The sequence below is a fragment of the Notolepis coatsorum genome (genome assembly GCF_963971535.1).
Source record: "Notolepis coatsorum genome assembly, chromosome: 14".
Lineage (NCBI taxonomy): Eukaryota > Metazoa > Chordata > Actinopteri > Aulopiformes > Paralepididae > Notolepis > Notolepis coatsorum.
Window position 1 is genome coordinate 90,200,515 of NC_140178.1, and position 10,000 is coordinate 90,210,514.

The window sequence follows — 10,000 nt, forward strand, 5'->3', positions numbered from 1 at the left end:
ACCCACGCCGTGCCACCCTCTCTCTACTGTAATACACCCACGCCGTGCCACCCTCTCTCTACTGTAATACACCCACGCCGTGCCACCCTCTCTCTACTGTAATACACCCACGCCGTGCCACCCTCTCTTTACTGTAATACACCCACGCCGTGCCACCCTCTCTCTACTGTAATACACCCACGCCGTGCCACCCTCTCTCTACTGTAATACACCCACTCTGCACCCTCTCTCTACTGTAATAAACCCACTCTGCACCCTCTCTCTACTGTAATACACCCACGCCGTGCCACCCTCTCTCTACTGTAATACACCCATGCCGTGCCACCCTCTCTCTACTGTAATACACCCACGCCGTGCCACCCTCTCTCTACTGTAATACACCCACTCTGCACCCTCTCTCTACTGTAATACACCCACGCCGTGCCACCCTCTCTCTACTGTAATACACCCACGCCGTGCCACCCTCTCTCTACTGTAATACACCCACTCTGCACCCTCTCTCTACTGTAATAAACCCACTCTGCACCCTCTCTCTACTGTAATACACCCACGCCGTGCCACCCTCTCTACTGTAATACACCCACTCTGCACCCTCTCTCTACTGTAATAAACCCACTCTGCACCCTCTCTACTGTAATACACCCACTCTGCACCCTCTCTCTACTGTAATAAACCCACCCTGCACCCTCTCTCTACTGTAATAAACCCACTCTGCACCCTCTCTCTACTGTAATAAACCCACTCTGCACCCTCTCTACTGTAATAAACCCACTCTGCACCCTCTCTCTACTGTAATAAACCCACTCTGCACCCTCTCTACTGTAATAAACCCACCCTGCACCCTCTCTACTGTAATAAACCCACTCTGCACCCTCTCTCTACTGTAATACACCCACTCTGCACCCTCTCTACTGTAATAAACCCACTCTGCACCCTCTCTATACTGTAATAAACCCACTCTGCACCCTCTCTCTACTGTAATACACCCACTCTGCACCCTCTCTACTGTAATAAACCCACTCTGCACCCTCTCTATACTGTAATAAACCCACTCTGCACCCTCTCTACTGTAATAAACCCACTCTGCACCCTCTCTACTGTAATAAACCCACTCTGCACCCTCTCTCTACTGTAATAAACCCACTCTGCACCCTCTCTACTGTAATAAACCCACTCTGCACCCTCTCTACTGTAATAAACCCACTCTGCACCCTCTCTACTGTAATAAACCCACCCTGCACCCTCTCTACTGTAATAAACCCACTCTGCACCCTCTCTACTGTAATAAACCCACTCTGCACCCTCTCTACTGTAATAAACCCACTCTGCACCCTCTCTACTGTAATAAACCCACTCTGCACTCTCTCTCTACTGTAATAAACCCACTCTGCACCCTCTCTCTACTGTAATAAACCCACTCTGCACCCTCTCTACTGTAATAAACCCACTCTGCACCCTCTCTACTGTAATAAACCCACTCTGCACCCTCTCTACTGTAATAAACCCACTCTGCACCCTCTCTCTACTGTAATAAACCCACTCTGCACCCTCTCTACTGTAATACACCCACTCTGCACCTCTCTCTACTGTAATAAACCCACTCTGCACCCTCTCTACTGTAATAAACCCACTCTGCACCCTCTCTACTGTAATAAACCCACTCTGCACCCTCTCTACTGTAATAAACCCACTCTGCACCCTCTCTCTACTGTAATAAACCCACTCTGCACCCTCTCTACTGTAATAAACCCACTCTGCACCCTCTCTACTGTAATAAACCCACTCTGCACCCTCTCTACTGTAATAAACCCACTCTGCACCCTCTCTACTGTAATAAACCCACTCTGCACCCTCTCTACTGTAATAAACCCACTCTGCACCCTCTCTACTGTAATAAACCCACTCTGCACCCTCTCTACTGTAATAAACCCACTCTGCACCCTCTCTACTGTAATAAACCCACTCTGCACCCTCTCTACTGTAATAAACCCACTCTGCACCCTCTCTACTGTAATAAACCCACTCTGCACCCTCTCTACTGTAATAAACCCACTCTGCACCCTCTCTACTGTAATAAACCCACTCTGCACCCTCTCTCTACTGTAATAAACCCACTCTGCACCCTCTCTACTGTAATAAACCCACTCTGCACCCTCTCTACTGTAATAAACCCACTCTGCACCCTCTCTACTGTAATAAACCCACTCTGCACCCTCTCTACTGTAATACACCCACTCTGCACCCTCTCTACTGTAATAAACCCACTCTGCACCCTCTCTACTGTAATAAACCCACTCTGCACCCTCTCTACTGTAATAAACCCACTCTGCACCCTCTCTCTACTGTAATAAACCCACTCTGCACCCTCTCTACTGTAATAAACCCACTCTGCACCCTCTCTCTACTGTAATAAACCCACTCTGCACCCTCTCTCTACTGTAATAAACCCACTCTGCACCCTCTCTACTGTAATAAACCCACTCTGCACCCTCTCTACTGTAATAAACCCACTCTGCACCCTCTCTACTGTAATAAACCCACTCTGCACCCTCTCTACTGTAATAAACCCACTCTGCACCCTCTCTACTGTAATAAACCCACTCTGCACCCTCTCTCTACTGTAATAAACCCACTCTGCACCCTCTCTACTGTAATAAACCCACTCTGCACCCTCTCTATTGTAATAAACCCACTCTGCACCCTCTCTACTGTAATAAACCCACTCTGCACCCTCTCTCTACTGTAATAAACCCACTCTGCACCCTCTCTACTGTAATAAACCCACTCTGCACCCTCTCTACTGTAATAAACCCACTCTGCACCCTCTCTACTGTAATACACCCACTCTGCACCCTCTCTCTACTGTAATAAACCCACTCTGCACCCTCTCTACTGTAATACACCCACTCTGCACCCTCTCTACTGTAATACACCCACTCTGCACCCTCTCTCTACTGTAATAAACCCACTCTGCACCCTCTCTCTACTGTAATAAACCCACTCTGCACCCTCTCTCTACTGTAATAAACCCACTCTGCACCCTCTCTCTACTGTAATAAACCCACTCTGCACCCTCTCTACTGTAATAAACCCACTCTGCACCCTCTCTCTACTGTAATAAACCCACTCTGCACCCTCTCTCTACTGTAATAAACCCACTCTGCACCCTCTCTACTGTAATAAACCCACTCTGCACCCTCTCTACTGTAATAAACCCACTCTGCACCCTCTCTACTGTAATAAACCCACTCTGCACCCTCTCTCTACTGTAATAAACCCACTCTGCACCCTCTCTACTGTAATAAACCCACTCTGCACCCTCTCTCTCTACTGTAATAAACCCACTCTGCACCCTCTCTATACTGTAATAAACCCACTCTGCACCCTCTCTCTACTGTAATAAACCCACTCTGCACCCTCTCTACTGTAATAAACCCACTCTGCACCCTCTCTACTGTAATAAACCCACTCTGCACCCTCTCTACTGTAATAAACCCACTCTGCACCCTCTCTCTTCTGTAATAAACCCACTCTGCACCCTCTCTACTGTAATAAACCCACTCTGCACCCTCTCTACTGTAATAAACCCACTCTGCACCCTCTCTCTACTGTAATAAACCCACTCTGCACCCTCTCTCTACTGTAATAAACCCACTCTGCACCCTCTCTACTGTAATAAACCCACTCTGCACCCTCTCTCTACTGTAATAAACCCACTCTGCACCCTCTCTATTGTAATAAACCCACTCTGCACCCTCTCTACTGTAATAAACCCACTCTGCACCCTCTCTACTGTAATAAACCCACTCTGCACCCTCTCTACTGTAATAAACCCACTCTGCACCCTCTCTACTGTAATAAACCCACTCTGCACCCTCTCTACTGTAATAAACCCACTCTGCACCCTCTCTACTGTAATAAACCCACTCTGCACCCTCTCTCTACTGTAATAAACCCACTCTGCACCCTCTCTCTACTGTAATACACCCACTCTGCACCCTCTCTACTGTAATAAACCCACTCTGCACCCTCTCTACTGTAATAAACCCACTCTGCACCCTCTCTACTGTAATAAACCCACTCTGCACCCTCTCTCTACTGTAATAAACCCACTCTGCACCCTCTCTACTGTAATAAACCCACTCTGCACCCTCTCTCTACTGTAATAAACCCACTCTGCACCCTCTCTACTGTAATAAACCCACTCTGCACCCTCTCTCTACTGTAATAAACCCACTCTGCACCCTCTCTACTGTAATAAACCCACTCTGCACCCTCTCTCTATTGTAATAAACCCACTCTGCACCCTCTCTCTACTGTAATAAACCCACTCTGCACCCTCTCTCTACTGTAATAAACCCACTCTGCACCCTCTCTACTGTAATAAACCCACTCTGCACCCTCTCTCTACTGTAATAAACCCACTCTGCACCCTCTCTCTACTGTAATAAACCCACTCTGCACCCTCTCTACTGTAATAAACCCACTCTGCACCCTCTCTCTACTGTAATACACCCACTCTGCACCCTCTCTACTGTAATAAACCCACTCTGCACCCTCTCTCTACTGTAATAAACCCACTCTGCACCCTCTCTCTACTGTAATAAACCCACTCTGCACCCTCTCTCTACTGTAATAAACCCACTCTGCACCCTCTCTACTGTAATAAACCCACTCTGCACCCTCTCTACTGTAATACACCCACTCTGCACCCTCTCTACTGTAATAAACCCACTCTGCACCCTCTCTACTGTAATAAACCCACTCTGCACCCTCTCTACTGTAATAAACCCACTCTGCACCCTCTCTACTGTAATAAACCCACTCTGCACCCTCTCTACTGTAATACACCCACTCTGCACCCTCTCTACTGTAATAAACCCACTCTGCACCCTCTCTACTGTAATAAACCCACTCTGCACCCTCTCTACTGTAATAAACCCACTCTGCACCCTCTCTATACTGTAATAAACCCACTCTGCACCCCCTCTCTACTGTAATAAACCCACTCTGCACCCTCTCTACTGTAATAAACCCACTCTGCACCCTCTCTACTGTAATAAACCCACTCTGCACCCTCTCTACTGTAATAAACCCACTCTGCACCCTCTCTACTGTAATAAACCCACTCTGCACCCTCTCTACTGTAATACACCCACTCTGCACCCTCTCTACTGTAATACACCCACTCTGCACCCTCTCTCTACTGTAATAAACCCACTCTGCACCCTCTCTACTGTAATAAACCCACTCTGCACCCTCTCTACTGTAATAAACCCACTCTGCACCCTCTCTACTGTAATAAACCCACTCTGCACCCTCTCTATTGTAATAAACCCACTCTGCACCCTCTCTACTGTAATAAACCCACTCTGCACCCTCTCTCTACTGTAATACACCCACTCTGCACCCTCTCTACTGTAATAAACCCACTCTGCACCCTCTCTACTGTAATAAACCCACTCTGCACCCTCTCTCTACTGTAATAAACCCACTCTGCACCCTCTCTACTGTAATAAACCCACTCTGCACCCTCTCTACTGTAATAAACCCACTCTGCACCCTCTCTCTACTGTAATAAACCCACTCTGCACCCTCTCTACTGTAATAAACCCACTCTGCACCCTCTCTCTACTGTAATAAACCCACCCTGCACCCTCTCTCTACTGTAATAAACCCACTCTGCACCCTCTCTCTACTGTAATAAACCCACCCTGCACCCTCTCTCTACTGTAATAAACCCACTCTGCACCCTCTCTCTACTGTAATAAACCCACTCTGCACCCTCTCTTCTGTAATAAACCCACTCTGCACCCTCTCTACTGTAATAAACCCACTGCACCCTCTCTCTACTGTAATAAACCCACTCTGCACCCTCTCTCTACTGTAATAAACCCACGCTGCACCCTCTCTCTACTGTAATACACCCACGCCGTGCCACCCTCTCTACTGTAATACACACACTCTGCACCCTCTCTCTACTGTAATAAACCCACTCTGCACCCTCTCTCTACTGTAATACACCCACTCTGCACCCTCTCTACTGTAATAAACCCACTCTGCACCCTCTCTCTACTGTAATAAACCCACTCTGCACCCTCTCTCTACTGTAATAAACCCACTCTGCACCCTCTCTCTACTGTAATAAACCCACTCTGCACCCTCTCTCTACTGTAATAAACCCACTCTGCACCCTCTCTCTACTGTAATAAACCCACTCTGCACCCTCTCTCTACTGTAATAAACCCACCCTGCACCCTCTCTCTACTGTAATAAACCCACTCTGCACCCTCTCTACTGTAATAAACCCACCCTGCACCCTCTCTACTGTAATACACCCACTCTGCACCCTCTCTCTACTGTAATAAACCCACTCTGCACCCTCTCTACTGTAATAAACCCACTCTGCACCCTCTCTCTACTGTAATAAACCCACTCTGCACCCTCTCTCTACTGTAATAAACCCACTCTGCACCCTCTCTACTGTAATAAACCCACTCTGCACCCTCTCTACTGTAATAAACCCTCTCTACTGTAATAAACCCACTCTGCACCCTCTCTACTGTAATAAACCCACTCTGCACCCTCTCTCTACTGTAATAAACCCACTCTGCACCCTCTCTCTACTGTAATAAACCCACTCTGCACCCTCTCTCTACTGTAATAAACCCACTCTGCACCCTCTCTACTGTAATAAACCCACTCTGCACCCTCTCTCTACTGTAATAAACCCACTCTGCACCCTCTCTCTACTGTAATAAACCCACTCTGCACCCTCTCTCTACTGTAATAAACCCACTCTGCACCCTCTCTATACTGTAATAAACCCACTCTGCACCCTCTCTATACTGTAATAAACCCACTCTGCACCCTCTCTCTACTGTAATAAACCCACTCTGCACCCTCTCTCTACTGTAATAAACCCACTCTGCACCCTCTCTCTACTGTAATAAACCCACTCTGCACCCTCTCTCTACTGTAATAAACCCACTCTGCACCCTCTCTCTACTGTAATAAACCCACTCTGCACCCTCTCTCTACTGTAATAAACCCACTCTGCACCCTCTCTCTACTGTAATAAACCCACTCTGCACCCTCTCTCTACTGTAATAAACCCACTCTGCACCCTCTCTCTACTGTAATAAACCCACTCTGCACCCTCTCTATACTGTAATAAACCCACTCTGCACCCTCTCTATACTGTAATAAACCCACTCTGCACCCTCTCTCTACTGTAATAAACCCACAGTAGAACATATACGTCAATTAAATAGCAAACATTACATTTAAACAAATTTATTACTTAGCTAGTGAGCAGTAGTCCAGTGGTTATTTATTTTTGTTTTTAATTATTTGTTCATATTATTTTCTTAACTGTGACAAGCTGAAGATGGTAATGCTGCCCTTTACAGGCAAGCATTAGCTCTTCATCTTTCATGTGCAATATTTTTCTTTTGTATGATGTATTTGTTTGGATGATTGTAATAAGTTAGGTTGTTGCATTGTGTATATACTGAATATGTGTATGTGTGTGTGCATGTATGTGTATGTATGTATATAGTGTGTGTGTATGTATGTATATGTATATGTATGTATGTATGTGTATACATGTATGTATGTATATGTGTATACATGTATGTGTGTGTGTGTGTATATGTATATTTGTATGTGTATATATTGATATGTGGGACTTTGGACCCCAGGAAGACTAGCTGGTGGCATTGGCATCAGCTAAAGGGGGTCCTTTTTAATAAACAATAATTGTTTTTGGACTTAGAGACGGGTTTGGTACACTCTCCCATGAGGTGATGCTAAAAGCATTAGAGGAAATACACCTGCCTCAGCCTTTTGTGAATATTGTATCCAGTGTGTAAAAACTGTCTGTCCCTGGAGTGCCGTGAACTTCATCCTAGCATCCTAACTTCATCCTTCATCCTGTTCAGAAGGGATACGCGGACGACGTGCAGGTGTCATCACGACAGGAAGATGTCATCATTAACATGCTGGCACGCACTGATGAGTTCCTCCAATGGTCAGGGCTGGAGGTGAAGCAAGCCAATTGTGCCGTACTCCATGAGCACCGCAGTGGAGGCAACCGCTGGTATAAGGCCAAGAACGGCAAGCCCCCTCCTTTCTTGTAATGGGCCAACCCATCAAGGTGTATTCCCGTAATGAGACCTACCCATACCTTGGCCACAGGTTTAACATTGCTGGAGAGTGGGGGGAGCAGGTCGAGGAGCTCACTACAGAGTTTCTCCATCATCTACACCTGATTGTCCCCCCATCCCGTCCTCATGAAGTTTCAGGCTGTGAGAGAGGTGGCTCTGGCTAAAATTCAACATATCTTTGCCAATGTACACATCCCTCTCAAGGCACTGAGAGAAATGACAAACAAAACTGTTCAGCTGGTCAGAAAGTGGGTGGGCCTCAACACACACTCCACATGGGGCATGATCTTTCTCCCATGTGGAGAGGGAGGGCTGGGAGTCCCCAATGTCAAGTGGACCTACATAGCCACCAGGCTAGCACACATGCTTAATAATGATGATGTCACCATCATAGAAATGGCCAGGGCCTCTCTCCGACTGGATCTACGCAGAAGGAAGATCCCCCTGGCTAGCGCAGACCAGAATAACTTCCTGGGCTTTAGGAGGAAAGACTCTGGGAAACTGGACTCTCAGACCAAGGGCTTTGGGGTCTGGTCTGACTGGTCAGATCTCAATGACCTCTGCAACCAGACTGGAGTTCAGCTGAAATGGACAAGACTCAACACACAGACTGAAGTCCCTGTCTCTGATGAACTGATCACAGACCCCTGTGTGGTTTTGAAGACCAACATCACAACACCGAGACTCTGCAAGGAGGGTTCTGCTTAGCATGAAGCAGTCTGAGATCAGGCAGCACTGGTGTGGACTCAGATTACAGGGAACGCTAGCCTGTTTGGAGTTTGCTGACCACTCAGTCTCACACGCTCACCTCTTAACAGGAAGGCAGAAAAGTGGCAATTTTTCTTTACTTGAACTTGAGGACTGCATACTTTTATTGCAAAGTTTAGCTTTATACTTATAGCACATGCATGATCCTGGTCTCTTTTAAAAGATAACATTCTGAAGTTACTAATGCAAAAACTTTTAGTGCTAATCAAATAGAGTAACAGAGGTTTGAACTTGAGTTGAACTTGGACTTGTGTACTCACATTTCTATTTAGTGGTTGCCAGATTCCAGATTCCATTATTCCAGCATAGAGGTATGAGCTGGAAAGCACTGCGGTTCCATAGCCTGAAGTCTTATGTAGTACAGGTAAAAATTTTATAAAAATCCCTTCAGGAATGAATGCTTGAGAGAGGTTTTAGTAAACCGTGTCCCAAAAAAAAGAATACAAAAATCCTCGGTGGCCATCCACCTCTGTGCGCTCTGAAGATTGAGTCACAACTCATTTTTGCTCGTCAACTTCCACCTACTTCCCATTCCCCCCCCCCCCCCTATCGTTGGAAGCGGACACTCGTTGGCTACAACACTGACCAATCATTTTCGCCATCAGCTGTGATTGGTCAGTTGTCATGCATTTACAGTCCAACGTGGCCATTTGACATGCGGCCTGTACAAAGACGCTCGTCTGACATATCGCCATGGAACTCGAGAAGGCGTTCGAAAGCTGGCAAATTCAGTATATTACATGATCGGTGAAAAATGCAGCCCCGAGCTGGTGCATATACTGTACAGTCCAACGTGGCCATTTGACGTGCGGCCGGAAGGGATTTTTATTATAATTTTTTTTATATCCTATTTTTCTCCGCCTGATTTTCTATGCTTTTCTCCCTATCCCAATTTAGTCGTTATGCCAATTCCCCCCCTCCCCTACCTGGTTGTTGTGCGCATGTTCCCCCTACTGGTCGGTACAAGGGAACCCTGAAGTCTACCACATGCTTTCTCCGACACATGCAGAGACAGCCAGCGGCTCTCTTTTGACCTGGCAGCGAGGACTCTCATTGGTGAAGTG

The 10,000-nt window shown here is 46.8% G+C and overlaps 1 protein-coding gene across 1 annotated transcript in view; it reads right to left on the reverse strand.

Moving 5' to 3' along the window:
• nfixb (nuclear factor I/Xb) overlaps positions 1-10,000 on the reverse strand; it is a gene marked incomplete at its 3' end in the record, with an annotated part of 78,319 nt that overhangs the window by 14,551 nt on the left and 53,768 nt on the right. The window lies entirely within an intron of this gene.